Source organism: Panthera pardus, unplaced genomic scaffold (genome assembly GCF_024362965.1).
Source record: "Panthera pardus isolate Hobbes unplaced genomic scaffold, ASM2436296v1 HiC_scaffold_1, whole genome shotgun sequence".
NCBI lineage: Eukaryota > Metazoa > Chordata > Mammalia > Carnivora > Felidae > Panthera > Panthera pardus.
The window spans coordinates 54,444,763-54,463,812 of record NW_026526654.1 but is presented as its reverse complement, the minus strand read 5'-3'; positions in this window follow the sequence as shown (position 1 = coordinate 54,463,812).

Below are 19,050 nucleotides of genomic sequence, written 5' to 3'. Positions count from 1 at the left end.
TTTTTGATGACTTCCCTTTGAATGTATTCCAGTTTACCTCCCTTCTTGAAGAGTGTGGCTTAGATGTGGTTTGATATAGAGGTGATAGAATGGAATTATTATTTCCCTTGATCTGGACAAAATATTCTATTAATGCAGCCAAGAACTGCATTAGCTCTTTTGGCACCCACTACTCAGTGTTGATTTATATCAAGCTCCCTGTCAATTAATCCTACTGGGACTTTTTTATTTATATTCTTGGTAAGCTAAGCCTTTGACATCCATATAAGTTTAGTTGCTGTTTGGAATGAAAGAAAGGATTCCACATTTTTTCTAATTAAATTTCATCTTGCGAGTCCATTGTTCCACCTTTTGGGATCTTTTTGGGTCCTGATTCTATCATCTTTTAGGAATTAATAATTTTAGAACTGAGCTCGAATAGTCTAGTAATATTCTTTTAAGGACTATTCTTTAAAAGCCTGCCTTCAGAAACTACCAAGGAATTTTAAAAGCTGGTTTATTATAGAAAGTAAAAGAATGGATCTGGGTAGCACCCAGACAGGATTTCAAGCCTGGGCTCTGCCACTCTCCACTGGAATTTACTTAGTTAACAGATTTAGCAATGTGACACATTATCCTAGGCACTTAGGACAGATCAGTAAGTGATACAGACAAAAACACTTGTGTTTCAGGAGCTTCTAGCAGAAGAAGAAACCTTGGAAAAGTAATATATATATATGCTCTCCATACCTAAGTTTTCTTAACTGAAAATGTAGATAAATATACTACTCCATAAAATTGTATATTTGTCCGTGTTCTCCAGAAAAACAGAATAAATAGGATGTATATATACACTTAAGAGTATAGTAATTTATTATAGATAATTGGCTCACGTGATTATGGAGGCTAACAAGTCCCCTAATCTGCCGTCAGCAAGCTGGGGACCCAGGGGGGCTGACAGTATAGTTCTAGTTGGAAGGCTGACAGGCTCAAAACCCAGGAAAAACCAGTGTTTCAATTTGAGTCCAAAATCAAGAAAAAGCTAATGTGCCAGTTTGAAGGCTGTCAGGGAAGAGGAATTCTCTCTTACTTGGTGAACAGTCAGTTTTTTTGTTCTATTTTGGCCTTTGATTGGATGGGGCCCACCCACGTTAGGGAAAGCAATCTGCTTTGCTCGGTCTGTCAATTTAAATGTTAATATCCTCCAAACACTTCCTCACAAAAACGTGCAGAATAACGTTTGGTCAAATATCTGGATACCTTGTTGTCCCGTCAAATTGATATATAAAATTAGCTACTACAAATGGTGGTGAGGGTTATAGCAGTTATTGTATATAAAGGGTTTTAGCATAGTGAACTCGTAAGTAATGATGGTTATTATTTGCATGAAGTGCTTTTTTCAAATCACCTCTCCCCTGTTAAGAACGGAGTCATTGCTCTCTAGTGCTCACACAGTAATTTTGACACTCTATTGGAATGAGATTCCATTTGCTATTTGGTCTTGGGAAGTAATCAAGTCACAGTGTATTGTTGGCTAATAGCTGTTTCTCTGCTAGTGCCTATTTCAGGGCTCTGTGAAAACTTACTCTCTGCCTCACATGTTTGAGGCAAGGGAATCAACCGCAGACATCTTGCTGCCATCTGGACAAGCCTACAATGATGAAATAGTTATGAAGGTGTCTGATTCTTTCAATAATTTTTGGCAGTGCTTCCTTTTTAAAGAAAATACAAGATTTGGAAAGGTTTAAAAAAGACTGAAAGGTAGGTTCTTTTTTTTTTTTCCCCCTCACCTCTTTTCTGAACTCACTGCAGGAGTAGTTCACTTGACTTACAGCTCACTCAGTAATTATCATTTCAGGGTAAGACTGACTCATAATACTGCCAAATAATTCATACGTGTAAAAATGCCGGTTGCCTCATTTACTTGTTACACTAACACTTGTCAACCTCAGCAGCAGCTTTCAGCTCTGTTAAATGTTGTTTAAATGTGAGGGATCTAAAATGAAATTGAAGCACCCTGCATTTGATAATAAATCAAATATGAATTTAATACTCTACTCAAAGGCAGCATGGTTAGTAAGGCTGGAAAGTAAAACTGACAGATTTTATGCTTTGACTGCAGTGAGGATTTGATTGGGATTCTGATTATCTTTTAAAAGTTGAGATCTAATGATTTTTAAGAATTACATATGAGAAAAATATTTTGGAGTAAATTATATCGAACTACCATTAATAAATGATGAAAATATGTGAAAGAAAAATTACTTTCTAGAGGGAAACAAGCACTATCAAATTGTAAACTTTGTATTTTGTTTTACTTTTCATTATGAGAAGTTTCATCCATAGTAAAGGTAGAAATAAAAATATTTGTGTCAAGTATATTAAAGTATATTAGTATTTTGCAATATTTGCTTACCTACTTTTTTAAACTTCATTTTTAAACTTATGTTTGGTCTGTATTTTTTTAAGTTTATTTATTTCGAGAGAGAAAGAGTGAGTAGGGGAGGGGCAGAGAGAGAGAGAGAGAGTCCCAAGCAGCACTGTGTAGTCAGTGCGCAGCCTGACGTGGGCTCCGTCTCATGAACCATGAGATCATGACCTAAGCCCATACCAAGAGTTGCACGTTTAACTTACTGAGCCACCCAGGCCCTATGTTGGTCTGTATTTTTAAGGCATCATTTTAATTAGACATAAACAATTTTACCTTTTTCTAATGCATAGCTGTAAGTGTAGGACATTTAAAAGCAGAAAATATTTTACTTTTTTTTTTTTTCCTGGGGAGAGGTAAAGTCTCACCAAAGTTAAGCAACGTACAGAAATTGGTAGCCTTTACCGTAATTTAATTTTTTTACTTTAATTTTTTGGTTTATTTATTTTGAGGGGTCGGGGGGAGGCTGGCAGAGAGAGAGGGAAGGAGAGAGAATCACAAGCCTCACATGGGGCTCGATCTCACAAACCACAAGATCATGACCTGAGCCAAAATCAAGAGTAGGATGTTTAAGTGACTGAGCCACCCGGGTGCCTTATACTATAATTTTTAATAATTTTAAGTGAGGAATTGACTACTTCTATAGTTTTCTCTGGTTGTTTTTCCTAATTGCTCCCATAAATGAAAATTTTTCCCAAATAGGTGAGTATGATGAGTCTCAATAAGAAGAAGCAAAGGGTACTGCTGTTCTAAGAAAGCCTTTAGCAAAGCTTTTCCAGGACGTACCTTTGTGTACACAAGGAAGGTAAGGGCTAGCTGACAGTGTAGTGGGGTGGATTTGTGGCCCCTGGTGGGGGGCAAATGGCAGTGTTAGAGCCACATGGATGATGTATGAATTCTGGGTCTGATTCTTAAGTGGTCAGTTGCCTTTGGGCCGATCACAGCTCTGCTAAGCCACAGGTGTCTCCATATCTGTAACGTGAATGTAATAATATCTGCCTCATGGGACTGTTGTGAGGAGTAGCTACAATCGGGAAAAGTTTGTTGTAGGTACTCAGTAATGGCAGCTAGCCGATGTTGTTGTTTTTTAAAATGCTATAATATGGGGCGCCTGGGTGGCTCAGTCGGTTAAGCGTCCGACTTCAGCTCAGGTCACGATCTCGCGGTCCGTGAGTTCGAGCCCCGCGTCGGGCTCTGGGCTGATGGTTCAGAGCCTGGAGCCTGCTTCCAATTCTGTGTCTCCCTCTCTCTCTGCCCCTCCCCTGTTCATGCTGTGTCTCTCTGTCTCAAAAATAAATAAACGTTAAAAAAAAAATTTAAAATGCTATAATAGAAAGCATATTCATGAAGTTCGCAGACATAGGGAGGTCGTATCAAAATCTCTCCTTCCCATTTGCTGCCGTGTGCCCTTGGGCGTGTCCCTCAGCCTCACAGTACCCCCAGTGTCCTTGACTCATAAGTGGGTTTAACACAGTCTACTCCCTCAGCATTGTTTTGGGGAGCTAGTGTAAATGCCGTGGGCATATAGTGACTCCTAATAACTTATTCAAAGTCTTTTGCAGTGTTAATTGACCAGTTTCAATCTCTCACGGTATATTTGCAGTTTAATGATATGAGGCTTAGTCTTCTTGATATTTTTGCCAATATTTTGGTAAAGATGTAAAGAACAGGTATATAAAACTTGAAAATAGCTAAGTTTAGACTAGAAACTTATCAGTAGTCTAGAATATAGGTTAAAACCAACAAAATAAAATTTATAGGGGAAACACTGATTAGCATGGTAGTTTTAGCTGACTCTCATTTTGTATAAACTTTTTGTTTTTTTTCTAAAGTAGGCTCCAGGCCCAGTGTGGGCTTGAACTCACAACCCCTGAGATCAAGAGCCGCATATTCTACTGACTGAGCCAGCCAAGTGTTCCATGACTCTCACTTTCTTAAGAGCCAACCATGTGACTATCAAAAAAATATTTTATTTTAGGCTAATTAATTCAGGTGTGAACTGTGGACTAAGGGATATAAAGGTTGCTCTGTAGCTAAACTGGTCAGACCAATCTGGAATTTTGTGTTTTTACCAGGATTCCACGTTTTATGAAGGTGGTAAAAAGGCTAAGCAAGGTTTCTCAATTTTGGCACTGTTGATATTTTGAGGGAGCAGCTGTCCTGTGCATTGTAGATGATTAGTAGTATCTCTGGCCTCTACCCACTAGATGCCAGGAGAATCTTCACACCCCCTCCTGGACCCAGCATGACAACAAAAAATATCTGTAGACATTGCCAAATGTCCCCTGTGAGGCAAAATCGCCCTGGTTGAGAAGCAACCTCCTGCTGGAGGATAGTGAAAATGAAGGTCCTAAGGAAAGTGAAGGGTTGAGAAGGTGTGATTAAGAAGGATGATAAGGCCAGGTGCCCTTCATTCCAAAGACTCCACGAGTTCCATAATTTTATTTTGTTTACATTTTTGTCTCTTTTAAAATCGGTCTTCCTGGGGCACCCGGTGGCTCCATCAGTTAAGCATCTGACTCTTGGTTTTGGCTCAGGTCATGATCTCGTGGTTCATGGGTTCCAGCCTGTCGGGCTCCATGCTGACATTGTGGGGCCTGCTTGGGATTCTTTCCCTCTCATTCTGCCCCCCCCTCCCTCAAAATAAATAAATAAACATAAAAAAAAGTAAAATCTGTCTTTCCATTAAACTGAACTGTTGGCAGTCAGGGCTTGGGTTATATTTTTTAATTTTTGTTTTTAGCATGAGGAATTGCTCCTGGTACATTCTAGGTTCTCAATATTTTATAAAATAAAGTGAACTAAACTGGAGAAGAAATGACTTGATGTGGACAGTTACTGAAAAGACATTTTTAGATACTTGGAGAGCTGCCAAAAGGAAGATTATATTAGACTATTCTATGGAAGAGAGATGGGGTGCTTCTGCAGAGGGCAGAGCTAATAGCAATGGAAAAAAGTTATGGAGACATATATTTCACTTCATTTTAAGGTCACACTTTTAAACAATATCTTACTTATTTAGCACCAGCAATTTTTGAAATCATCTTGATTCACATTGCAGTGAGAGTGTTGTGTAATGGAAATGTAGCTACATTATTACTAGGATTCTGAGATAGGTAACTTTGTGAGCTTTATGAAAATATTCATGAAGTACAAAATTTTTGGTTTCTCTATTTAAAATGGTCTAAATTTGTATTAACAACTCTTAAATAATTGAAAATAAAGCATGTGGACAGAGACATAAGAAAAAAGGAAGAGAAAGGAAAGAAAAGAATATCTCCTTTTTAAATATGTTTTGGAACTTTTTTGATGTGTAGTGAAAATAATAGGAAACATCTATTGAATGCTCACTGTATCACCGTCATTATGCTGTGCTTTAAAAATACATTTTCATTTAATCCCTACAGCACCTCAATGAAATAGGTATTTTTATTTTTCCCATTTGTATATGAGGACAAAATAATTTTTAATTACAGAAAATAAGCCTTTTAAAAAAAACTAGTAGAGTTTATAAATAAAGTATGTATTTTCTTCAAAGTTGTTACTTTGGAAGTAGGTATTGAACTTTTTATTTATTTCAATAATTTGTCGGTCCTGTTAATAATTTTGGAAATGTATTGGGTGTCATTTTTTCAGAGTTAAATGTTCACTATCTGTATCTGAATACACAAACTGTAATGCACATGATTCATCCCTGAAAAGCGTCATTCTTCAGTTATAATACAGTTCATAAAACCACAGTCCCTTACCTTATTTATCTGACAATTTTCGTTTTCTGGTCAGTATGAGAACAAATACCAAACACTTTCAGTTTCCCAAAACCTATTCAAAAATAGCATAGGAACTCAGATGATAAGATTATTCTCAAATTATGTTTAATACTGACTTTAGGTCTTCCTTAGTAATTTACCTGTGGTTAGATCTCAAAAATAAAGAATCTTGGTATGTAGGGAAGGGGCTTTTTTGTTTGTTTTTTGAGTACAGTTGACACACAATGTTACATTAGTCTCGGGTGTATAAAATAATGGTTCAGCTTCACTATATGTTATGCTGTGCTCACACAAATGTAGCTACCATTACCAGACAACACTATTATGACATCATCGACTATATTCCCTATTCTGTCAGCACAGAGCCTGATGTGGGGCTCAAACCCACGAACTGTGAAATCATGACCTGAGCCGAAGTCGGATGCTTAACTGACTGAGCCACCCGGACGCCCCCTTTATTTCCATTTTTAAACAGAGTTGCCAGACTTAGTAAACAAAAATAGAGGCTATCTAGTTAAAATTGGAATTTCATATAAACAATAAATTATTGTTTTAGTATAAATATGTCTCAAAGACTGTACATACATAATAAAAATTTTATGTTGTTTAAATTCAAAGTTAAATTCAAACTTAACTGAGTATCATGTATTTTATCTGGAAATCCTGCATAAGAGAAACATAGGTGGATTAATCCTAAAGCTAATGAAGCTTAAGTTTTTAGGGTCCCTTACTTACAAGAACATTTTAATCTAATGTTGTAATTGTATAGTTTTTTGCTTTAAAGGGCTTTCTCCCCAATTATGTACATCTTAAGCTCCACAAAGCCTGAATCCGCCCCTGCAGGGGAGTAATACGAGGAGACAGTAGACAAGGTGAAGGATGAAGTAAATGCAGCCGACTCACGAGGATTGTTGATGCCCTTGTCACGTTCGGAAATTATTTTCCAGGAGCTGATTAAATAATCAGTGGGCCTTGAGGCACCTTTGTAGTTGAAACTTCACTGTCATTATATAGGCAAGAGACAGAGGAATAAGTTTTGCACTGTTGATATAGCCTCAGAGTGAGTAATCTAAATGCTCTGAGAAATTGAGTAAAACTTCTTTTTCCATGGATACAGTCAGCAGGTAGAGAGTCAACAGTTTCTTTTCCACTCATCAAAATAAGTCAGCTTTTCAGATATTGTAGACTTTACTCCCTAAAGGAAATTTTAAAATAAAAATGAGAAAAGCAAAATAGAATGGTCTCTAGAGGAGCAGATCTGACTTGGTGCTAAGGTCCATTTATAGGAAAGGTAAAAAGTAAATATGGTCTCTCTTCTTTATGTAGTGTGCTGCTTTGTCTAATCACAGAATTAACGACTGAACTAACTCTAGTGCATTTAATAGAGATGCTTGTCTTTTTTAAATCACTCCAGATACCACCTGGTTTTCAGAGTCCACAGTTTTGGGATGTTGAAATGGTGTTGACTGAGTTTTGGGGTCAGATATTTTGGCTTCAGGAAGGACACAAACTGTAGAGAAGTTCCCATTCAGTGGCTGATGTGCATTAAAGGATTATGCAAAAATTACATATAAGTCATGGACTCTTTTTCATTGAGAAACGAATTCAGCAAATACCGGTTGTGTGTCTCTTGAATGCCAAGCACTGTGTTAAGAACGGGGTTGCTTTGAGTTTTCAGTATTTAACTGTGAACTGAGTACTTAATTAGGCCTTTAGACTATAGAAGTGAACACCATATATTTGGCAAGATAGAGCTGGTCCTACACTATGCATAATATGGCACTGGATAATTGTTCCCAATGTTTTACTCCTTTGTCTTCGTGCCTAGTGCTCACTAGTATATGTGTAATATATACCATGACCCCATTGAATGGGCTTGACTATTTTAACCACTGGAACGTCAGTGGGCATGATGCAACAGAGGTTTCAAATGTGTTTGTGTAGTTTGGCTTGCCTTCTTGTACTATTGTGACCCACCATGAGAGGGATGTGCACCTGGAAGCCGCTGGTCATAGGAGAATGGTAAAACAACAACAACAACAACAACAAAACCCCAAAAAACCATAAAGGAGATAAATCAGTGGTTATGGTTATAAGTCACTGAGATTTAAGGTTGTTTTTATCCAGCATTATGATGGCAATAGCTGATTAATACGAGCAGTATCACAAATATACAAATAAATATACCATAAGGTAGATTGAGATGTGTTTAGAAAGAGATGCAGAATACATTATGATTTTTGGTGGTAGGTAGGCGTACCTTTGTCTGTGGTATCATCAGATGTTTGACAGAAACCGTCTTCAAGCTAGGCCTTGACAATTTCTACTGGCAAAAAATGTCCTCAGGGTTAACAAATAGTTCAGGTCATCTAAATCTTTGTGGATGGGGCAGAATTGCCTCATCTATCAAAGACCTTTCTTTGGATCATTTCTTTGATTATTCAGGATCAAAGTCCTGAATGTGGTGTTGACTTCCTTAGGAAGCTGTAAAGCATATCTGAGTATGAGTCTTATGAATGAGTGCTCTGCATAACAGAAGCTTCTGAAGCCATCCCAGAGTCCCTCCAAAATCTTACTTTTGTTTATGATGGGAACTGGAGGAGGAATCCAGTAGCCCAGCACTATTTAGAACTCATACACTCCAGCATTCTGCAGCTGGCCAACAGAGCAGCCAAGGCTTCTAGGGCCTGTTTTGTTCTATCTGGAGAACCATATGGGGTTCTTTTAGATTTAATTTCTTTATTCTATGCCTCTGCCATATAGGTTCCTCATTTACTTTCTCTCTTAATCTGCACATGAACCTTTTGACATCAGTGTTATCATTCCCATTTTATTGGTGAGGGAATTGAGGACCAGAGAAGTTAAATGACATGGTCAAGTTACTTATCAACTAAATGACTTTGTTTCTTTACATCAGATCATTAAGTACCTGTTCTTTAATAGGAAACTGGTCTTATTTAAGGTCCTTATGGAACTTGCCTAGAAGCAACTTGAAAGTATGCAAGATGTTCTTGAGCAATTTTATACATAAAAATGCTAATTATAAAAGCTAGGTTTATTAGGTAAACCTGTTTTTTTCATGGAAAACTCCAGAAGGGTGTGGAGAAAGATTGTCCTGAGCTAATCTGTGCTCACTGGTTTGGCTTCTAGAAATTCTAGCCCACATGAGCCTAAATTCACCTCTTAAATTTTTGGAACTTGGCTTAATATTTGATTAGTTTTCAAATTATTTTTACAATTTGGGAGTAAAGAAAATTATTTAGCAATTGATGTGATGAGTTGTTTCATTCCTGGGGTCTTTAATCTGCTTCATTTATTTGCTACCTGGTACGGTGCAAGATTTTCATTCATTATATTCTGTAAGGTTTTATGCTTCTTTACCTCACAAATAATATCTCTCCCTATGCAGGCTGCTGTAAGCATTATCTGTTAAAGCATACCTGCTAGAGACCTTAAAATTGGAATTCAGAGCCTGGAAGTAGGGGGTCCTTTATAGATAGCCTAGGACTTTGAAATTAGTTTTTCCTTATGATTCAATAAGCCTTGAATCTTGTGACCCTGATTTAATATTTATTGAGTTCCCACAAAGTGCTAAACCTTCAGGATGCAGGACAAATTCCATTTTTTTTTTGGATTAAATTTTTACTTGATTTAATTTGTCTTATTTATATTTATTGAAGTACCAGCAATATTGTTACAGATGTACTCACAGATCCATTTCACATGGATCATGGTCAAGTAATGAAGAAAAAGAAAAACTCACACACCCTCATGCACACAAACTATGAATGTTCTATGGGAACATTAATTTGCCCATTGATTCCATGTAACTGGTGGCTCACCTTTTTCCTTGCAAAGTATAGAGACTGATAATGCTTTGATTTCTGGTTTTATTGTAGAAGTTTAATATGATCTTTGAGACTTCACGGCCTACCTATTATTATGCTAATCAACAAGACTGCTTCAGGTCCATTTTGAAAATGAATCCTCTTCTCCATTACAAAAAAAAAAAAAAATAACCTCAATCTTCCCACTCAAATTTGTCATCTTAATGTGAAACATAACAACTTCTAATTTGAAGACAAATTATGAAGGGATTAATCAATAGCAATTGTTGCCTTCTTAAAGTTCTTTCTCTTTATAGATAAATTATAGACGTTTACCATTGGCAGCTCTTCTGTAAAATTGTGTTGGGGGTCCCAGGTCTGCATTTAATGTCAGAGAAACAACAGGCAGTATTCAAAGTCAATAGAACTGAATGTCTCCAGTTCAGCAATGTGGAACTGAAGATCATTAGCGGATTGAAAAGTTACAAAATAAAGTTTCTAAAGATATTTGGAACACTGAGCATTCTGCATAAAATCCATAATAGGACTAGTGGTCAGTGTTCCATAAAATGCCTGCGTTAAAATTAACTGTTGGTACTTTATTTTTAGAACTTGATTCTTTGTTCATTGTGGTTTGGGACAGGCCAGATGTTAGTCCAATTTCTAGTTCTTTATCATTAAAGCTGTAGATGTAATAAAAAGAGAACTCCTTAACCTGAAAAACAAAATGAACTCGTTAAAACGGTCCTATGTACATTATGTGACATAAAAAACATAGAAGTATTAATAGGATAAAAATAAAAGTTATAGTTTCAATATTTTTCTCCAACATTTCAGTTCATCATCTTGAAAATCCCTGAAGTAAGTGAACCTGATTTAGAAGCCACTGCTTCTGAGCCCCTAACTCAACTTTGTGGTATTTTAGATAATCTGGAGGGATCCCAGTACTTGTGTTTGCTATTATTATATAGCTGAGCTCAGGTTTATAATTATTCTTCTTTTGTTTGTTTGTTTGTTTCTAGAAGATAGCTCTTATAAAAACTTAAATATAAACACCTAATTGTAGAAGAAACTTCAGTATAAGCCTCTGTGTCCATCCAGGTGACTGGAGAAGCAGAGGAAGTCAGTTTGCAGAAAGACAAAGAGTGGGAAGAACTCAGCAGACAGGAAAGTGGAACAGAGTGAAGAGACTGGGAGCCGGTCTAAGTCCCTGGCTTTACTTGTTCAGAGGTCCTGTACCATAATAAGTAATAAAATTCTGTACCATTACATCGAATTTCCACTTTGGAATGTAAGCCAGTTTGAATGGGCTTCTAGTACGTCTTCCGCAAAGAGCATGAGGGAGGACACTGGGCAGCTTCCACAGCTTATGGCCCTTTGGAGATTGTAGCAGGTCAGTCACTCTGGACCTTGACCTTGTGAAAAGAGAAAATTTAACAAGGGCAGAAGTGACCTTGCTCTGGAAAGATCACAGTCGATAATTTTAGTTCTTCAGTTCTGTAAGTAAAAAAATGAAGAACTGGTGATACTCTCACATATTTAATTTCTGCTTCTAAAAGAGGAGATTCAGTTTAGTAAAAACAATTTTTGGAAGCATAATCATCTGAATGCAATTTTAATTGGCATAAAGGTTCTATCTATTGAAACACTTTAAGAGGTTCTTGCTTACCATGAAAGCACCGATGGCATTGGCAGTGGCCTTCTTTAATAAAATACCCAGCTGACTTGCATTGCCATCTGGCCATGGCTGTTTGGGAGACAGGACTCAATAGGCCTAGTAAAAAGTCTCAGGCAGCTTTTTCTTAGTCCTAATTCATTTGAATTGGTCCAGAGGAAGAATAAAAATTTCATATAATCAGTCTCTTAAGTTGATTCTTGATCATTATTCATTTCCAGCCAAAGGGTTTTCTTAAAGCTTCCCTTTCAAGGGAAGGGACAAATAGAAATAGCAGTGGTCACAGTGGTCAGGCTTCTCCTGTTCCCACTCTGCCCTGCACTGTGTAGGTGGCCAGTCCATGCTGGGCATTCTGGCCAAAGGCAGCTTCCGGAACTTTTCTGTGCCCCACCTGCTGTTCTCTGCACTGAGATCAAATGAAGTGTGATGACACCTTCACACCCTAGCAGATTCAGGGCAGAAGTCACCTGACCTCTTGTCTAGATGCCCCTGTCCCAGGCTAATTTTCCCCAGCCCAGCAGAGAAACTTTAACCTTTCAGAGGAATGAGATCAGCCACTGAAAAGTATTATTATAGAATGAGAGAAGAAACAAAACCAGAGCATACACAAAAAGTTTTAAAAGAGAAAGAAAAAATAAATTTCCTAATTAAGTCATTTTTAACAGTTTCCCAAAAGAGAGCTTAAGTGTTCTTGTTTGCATGTTTTATAAGAATTAAAGGAGGAGCTGAAGGGCATTTATGGATCTTTCATGATGGAAACTGAGGTTGATTCAGGGTCTTCTTTTAAATTGCCTTTGGCAGTGCTCTCAAACAGCAGTCACTAAAGGTGATTTTGTGTCAGGGGCCACAAGTTTCAGCTTTCTGGTTTACTCTGAGTCTTCAAATCACTCTGGAATTAAAATAACTATATTAATCCAGTGGTTCCTCTGAGCTACTTTAGGAACTAATCTTAATTTTGTTTGTTTGTTTGTTTTTGTCTCAAGGATTCAGGTTTTTTTTCATTAATTTATTAAGTTCTCATTATGTAACAGGCACTTTTCTAGATGTTGGGGAAAAAGCAGGAAACAAAGATAGACAATATCTTTGTTTGCAGAATGGTTAAATTCGGGAAGAGACAGGCAAACAGATATATAATAAGATAGATATGAAGTGTTTTTCACAAAATTATAATTGACTAATATGATCAAGTGACTCTGGGGTTAAATTAGGTTGGCCTCCTGCTCTGAAAGAGTAGCATAAATGAAGAGCTAAAAGAAGAGAAGGAACTAGCCCCACAAAGTCTTTGGGTAAGAGCATTCAGGCAGAGGAAGCAGCTAGTGAAGGTACTAGAGTGTTCAGGGAACAGTAGAAGGCTAGAACACACTGGGTGAGAATGAAGTGTGAGGCTGGATAGGTCAGACAGGTAGGCATGGCCCAAGTTGTATGGGGCCTGCCAATCCAGGTGAGGAAATTTAGATTTTATTCTGGTGCAGTGGGTGTTCCCTGAAAGGTTTTAAACAGAACGATAATATAATTTGACTTACGTCATTATATTATAAAAATCACTCTGAGTTTTTGGTGGGTGGATTATAGAGAAACAAGCAAGGGAACATAGAAACCAGTTAGGAGGCTCTTTGATATTTTACTCAATAGGTAATGATGGCTTGAGCTATGATACTTGTGGGAACCATGGAATATACATATGAGCCTTGGAAGTTGAATTGATAGGATTTGTCAATGCATTACAAGGTTTGTGTTTGTGTGCATGTGTATATGTATACATATGTGAGAGCATGTATACTTTGGAGTGAATGCTGTTAAGAGATGAGTAAAGATAATTCATGGGCTTTTGGCCTGAGGAATTGGGAGACTGGTGGTACCACTTACCAGTATGGGGGAGAAATAGGCTTAGTGGAGGTAGGTGGAAAGACATCAAGATTTTTCTTTAGGATATGTCCGTTATATATCCAATTTTTTTTTTTCTGGAAAAAAAATACAGGCATGGGATTATAGGAGAGAAAAGTGTGGGACTCATCAGGATAGAGATGATATTCCAAATCATGAGACTAGAGAAAGTAACCTAGGGACAAAATATTTTTTAAAAATAAAGAGTCTAAGAATGAGCACTGGGCTCTCTGACATTTAGAAGTCAAGCAGAGGTGACTTGAGAATTCCCAAAGGAGGCAGAGAAGTGAGTCAGAAGACCAGGAGACACCAGCATCACCACATTTAAAAAAAGGAACTGTATCAAAAAAATATGTCCCAAACTGCAGGGTCAAGAAAATATAAAAAGTTAGTACTGCATGGAGTCAAGGTCATTGCAGACTTTGACATCAAAAAGAAAAACAAAACAAAGACAAATCCTCAAGGAATGTTGGAGTCAAAAGCCCTCCTTCTCTGCATTTGTATTTGTCTTGTAGGGTATAGTTCTAGCTGAGTTTAGAGGCAGCTTATGGACTTAAAAGCACATTGTTAGAAAAAGAAAACTAGCTGAAAGTAATTAGCTGAGCATCCATTTAAAGAATTCAGAGAAAAGAACAAGAAAAAAAATCTGAAGAAAGCAGAAGGAAATGATAAAAGAGCAGAAATTAAAGAAATCGAATGGCAACCTGTACCAGAAACAATAAACGAGGGTAAAAAGTTGTTCTTTAAAAAGGCTAAAGGAGTTGACAAATGTCTACTGAGACCAAAGAAGGAAAAAAAAAAAGGAACATATTATCAGTATTAGAAATGAACAGAGTAATGTTGCTATAGATGCTGAAACATTAGGAAGATATTTGAACACATTTATTAAATAAATAAATAAATAAATAAATTTATAGGCAGCAAAAATAGAAAAGAATTTTCTTATAATTGAAGAAATCAAATAATTGAAACTAATGCAAAAATAAAACTTTATACATGGTGAAATAATGAAAACTGTCTCACTGAGTTTAGGAACAAGGCAAAATTACACTTTTACAGCTTTTAATTATAGTTATGCTTAGTTTTATTTAGTATAGTAATGAAAAAACAACTATTATAAGGGTTGGGATTGAAGAGATAAAACTTTAATCATTGCAGATTAAGTGATTGTTTATATAGAAATTCCAAAATGATGCACAAATGAATTATGAACAAAGAATAAGGGAATTTAGTAGGGTTGCAGGTTCAAGGTCAGTAGTCACAAATCAAGTGTATTCCTGAAAACCAGAAGTGAACAGAAGCTACCATAGGGAATATTAAAAATTTACAAAAACAGCAGAGAAAAGATACTGGCAACACTCCAGCCAGGCCAAAAGTAGCAGGTGCAGGGTAAAGCAAATGGAAGGGACGCTTGAGCTAGTGTGGCTGCTGTTGGCAAAACTACGGAAGGTAGCACAGCCTCCTTTGGGACTAGATCATTCAAGCCTTGGGTGAATGCCCCTGGAGAGGGGCTACCTCATGTGGAGCTCATTTTTAATTTTCTTAAAATTATGAAGGAAGGTTCCTGATTCCAGTACAGTTGCCAACCTGAAGGTTTTCTCCCCACTTTCCTGCTGATTATTTCAAATTTATTAAGATGCTTTTACTGTAAGAGAAGGTACTCCATTATTTTATGTACTAATAAGAGTGATACATGCTATTTAAGCAATGAAGCAATGGTTTATTTTCAAATTAGAATGATGTTTACTCTTTGAAAGAATTCTTTTAGACTTATTTGGTCAAAGACTGTAAAAATAATCACTCTTGTACATACCTAAAACTAAAAATTTTAATTAAAGAAAACTGGTAAAAATTGCTAAAACTTTTTCATATTTGGAGGTCAACTCTTTTGTATCACTTTCAACTTAGCAAAATCCTCCATATTTTTGCACATACAGTAGCTTATGCCATTAAGAGCATTGTAGCATTTCTTAAAAACTTAAAAACTTGGAGGTTTTCTTCCAAGTAACTAGCTTACAAGTTTTGAGGCTCATATTTTTCTCTTTGACTAATTTATAGTTTTTACTTTATCTTCACTGAATCATGTGTTACTAGATAGATGTTAAACAGCCTCTGTTCAAAATCAGTATTAAATTTCTGACAAATTGGTGGTTTCTATCTTAATGATAGTTTTACATGATTAATAGATATATCAGTCATACCAGTCCCTGATTGTTTTGAAATGTCTTCCATTGATTTTGAGGAGTTTTGCACTTTGTCATGCCTTTAGTTATATTGCTTGGCATGTAGTAGCAACAATATAGTATTCTTTTGAATATATGATAATATATATGTTATTATGACCAAGCTTGCGTATGTATGCAAAAGCAATGGCAATTTGTGATGAGTTTACCTTATCTACACAATGATAAACTTTGTTGGTTTCAGAAATGTTAAAATGTGAAAAACTGCATCTTTCAATTAATATAATATGTATTATTGCTGCTGTTCTGGCCTCCTTTTGCGTAAGAAAAGTTCTACATGAAACAATAGATATATATTCCTTTATAATGACATTATTGCATTATTTACCAAGCATGTATTGGCTAGTTTATGTTCAAGAAATACATAGCACAGCAGAACATGCTTTTTCCCCCTTCCCTTATAGCTAAGGGAGTTGCCTCATGGTAGTTCTGTCCAATGAGATGTACATGGATTTATGCTAGGGTTTTCTGGGAAGGTTTTTGCAATCCAAAGTGATATATTAACCAAGTACAACACATAAGCCACTTGTCTGGCTTTAAAGGTGGACATGTTGTCTGGAGCTGCAATGGCATCTCACAGTCAACCACTGGGTAACACATGTATGAATGAGAGCCAATACAAGATGGCCCTTGTATTGTAATACAAGAGCAGAGCAATAAATAACACACTGGATTAAGGGTAGTTTTAGTGAATGGAGAAGGTAAACTCTTCATATCTTGACTTTTATGTGAGAAAAAGCAACTCATTCGTTTAAGCCTCTAATAATTGGAATTATCTGTTACCTGTAGCTAAACATTTTGCTAATACAACTTGTCGTTTGACATGATCAAATGACTAGGTTTCTGCCTTGCTTTTCACTCTAAAATTTAACCATGTGCTGTCTCTTATTCCTCCTTCTTATTAGAACCTGTACTTCCTGATATACTCTTATCAATTCTCTTTTTTTTTCGGTTTTCCCATACCAGCTTGCAATTCTCACATTCTCTAGGTCTTACCTGCCCCTCTTACCCAAATCCTAAATATTGACTTCCAGCTCAATTACTTGTCACATTGATCTGTTCATCTGATTAGAGGCATTGGGCTTAACCATTTCCAGAGTTGTTCTGTGTTTGTTAACTGAATTGCATATTGTTTACTTATTTTCAAAGAATAATCTCTCGTGAAATTTAATTCAAATGACCAGCACAACTATGTGCAGTCCTTTTTATCTTCTTTGAGATATTGAGTGACCAAAATGTACCCAAACAAGCTTTTAATGGAGAGTTGGAGATTCAGTATAGAAAAGAATTTTTTTTTTAGGTAGGGTTGAGATAAAAGTTTTTAAGGTAGAGCACTTGGGTGACTATTTCCAGAAAGACTATTTCCAGCACCAGAAAGCAGAGGAGAACAAGTTTCTGGTGTAGGCAAAATAAATTTCATTGCCTTCAGGTCTGAGCAGATCAATATTCATGGTAGCCTTTATTGTTGTTCTGTAATCTAGGGACCTTGGCATGTAACTCTTACAATCAAAGCCATCATGCAGTAGGTAAAGACACAGGGATAAGTGCTTACATTTGCTGACTAAAAATGAAATTTTGTAGGTTTAATTTCATAGAATTTATGTTGAACTATTTGTCCCAGTTTCCTGAGAAAATCAAAATTCCTTGCTTTTTTTAAATCTTCTTCTCTTAATGGAGAGAAAAAAATTGAGAAGATAATTTACTCCTGAGGATTATTTTGTTATTTACATTTATATCTGAATAGATCTAGATCATAAGGGAATAATAATAAGAATATTTTTAAAACTTTAATTTCTCTACATACTTTTTTAAAAAAAATTAATGTTTATTCATTTTTGAGAGAGAGAGACAGAGCATGAGTTGGGGAGGGGCAGAGACAGAGAGGGAGACACAGAATCTGAAACAGGCTCCAGGCTCTGAGCTGTCACCACAGAGCCTGACGTGGGGCTTGAACTCAGGAATGGTGAGATCATGACCTGAGCTGAAGCCAGATGCTCAACCACCTGAGCCACCCAGGCACCCTTCTCTACAAACTTCTAAAGATCAGAAGTAAACTGGAAAAATAATACTAAGTTTGCGACACTAGCTGAACTGGCCAATGTGAAAAAACTCTGCATTGCTAGAATATCTGAAAAATGTGTATGTATTTAAGGTATTAAGAGTCCTGGGGTTTCGTCAGTTGCATGGCTGCTTGAGAAACTTTGGAATTCTGGAATGGCCAATGAAAATCCTATTTGATCAGAGACTTCTTGAAGGAGCCAATGAGGATTGTGGGATTTTTTTTTCCCTAGACTTTGGGACACAGGGATTAAAGTACTTGAATCATTGGGGCCCCTGGGTGGCTCAGTTGGTTAAGCGGCTGACTTTGGCCCAGGTCATGATCTCACAGTTTGTGAGTTCGAGCCCCATGTCGGGCTCTGTGCTGATGGCTCAGAACCTAGAGCCTGCCTCAGATTCTGTGTCTACCTCTCTCTCTGCTTCTCCCCTGCTTGCACTCTCTGTCTTTCAAAAATAAATAAACATTAAAAAAATTAAAATACTTGAATCACAAGGAGGAATGATGGCTCTCTGAGACTAAAGATGGGAAGGCCCCACTGGGCCTGTTCTGACTGAGGAGAGAGTCGAAATGTCTAGGCTCCATTCAGAGAACCAACTTTGTAATTAGCAGAGTAGGATGCTGAGAAGTACCAATCAACTCTAGTCTCACCCAACCAAGTCCAGGCAATCCCTGATCAATTATTGAACATAGTGGCCATAAAACAACTGAATGTTTAAGACTGTCCTTTGGATCCCTAACTTTATGCGGGAATGAACTCTTCTTGATCTTAGTAGAAAGAAGTTAATGTTAACAATGATGGAAGAAGCAGGTGAAAAGTCACCAAGAACATAGTATAGTATATCAATAGGCTCCCTCCCAGAGAAGGGAAGGGCAGTTGTGAAGCTTGAAAAAATTCACTTTGATGGGAGCAAGAAATCAAACATTATTCAAATTAAGGACATTCTAGAGTTTAGGGAATTGTAAACAATGTTTAACTCTTTGCTACAATGAAGTATATTTCTAGAAGATTGTTTATTTTTCTTTTAAAAAACTTCTGTTTCTTACCATAATGTTATATGTAATATATGTTTTATGTTATTTGAATATATTAGCATTTTAACGTTGGCCAATAATTTATGAACTTTTTTCTTTTTAAAGAGAGAAAAAGAGGGGTGCCTGTGTGGCTCAGTCAGTTAAGCATCCGAC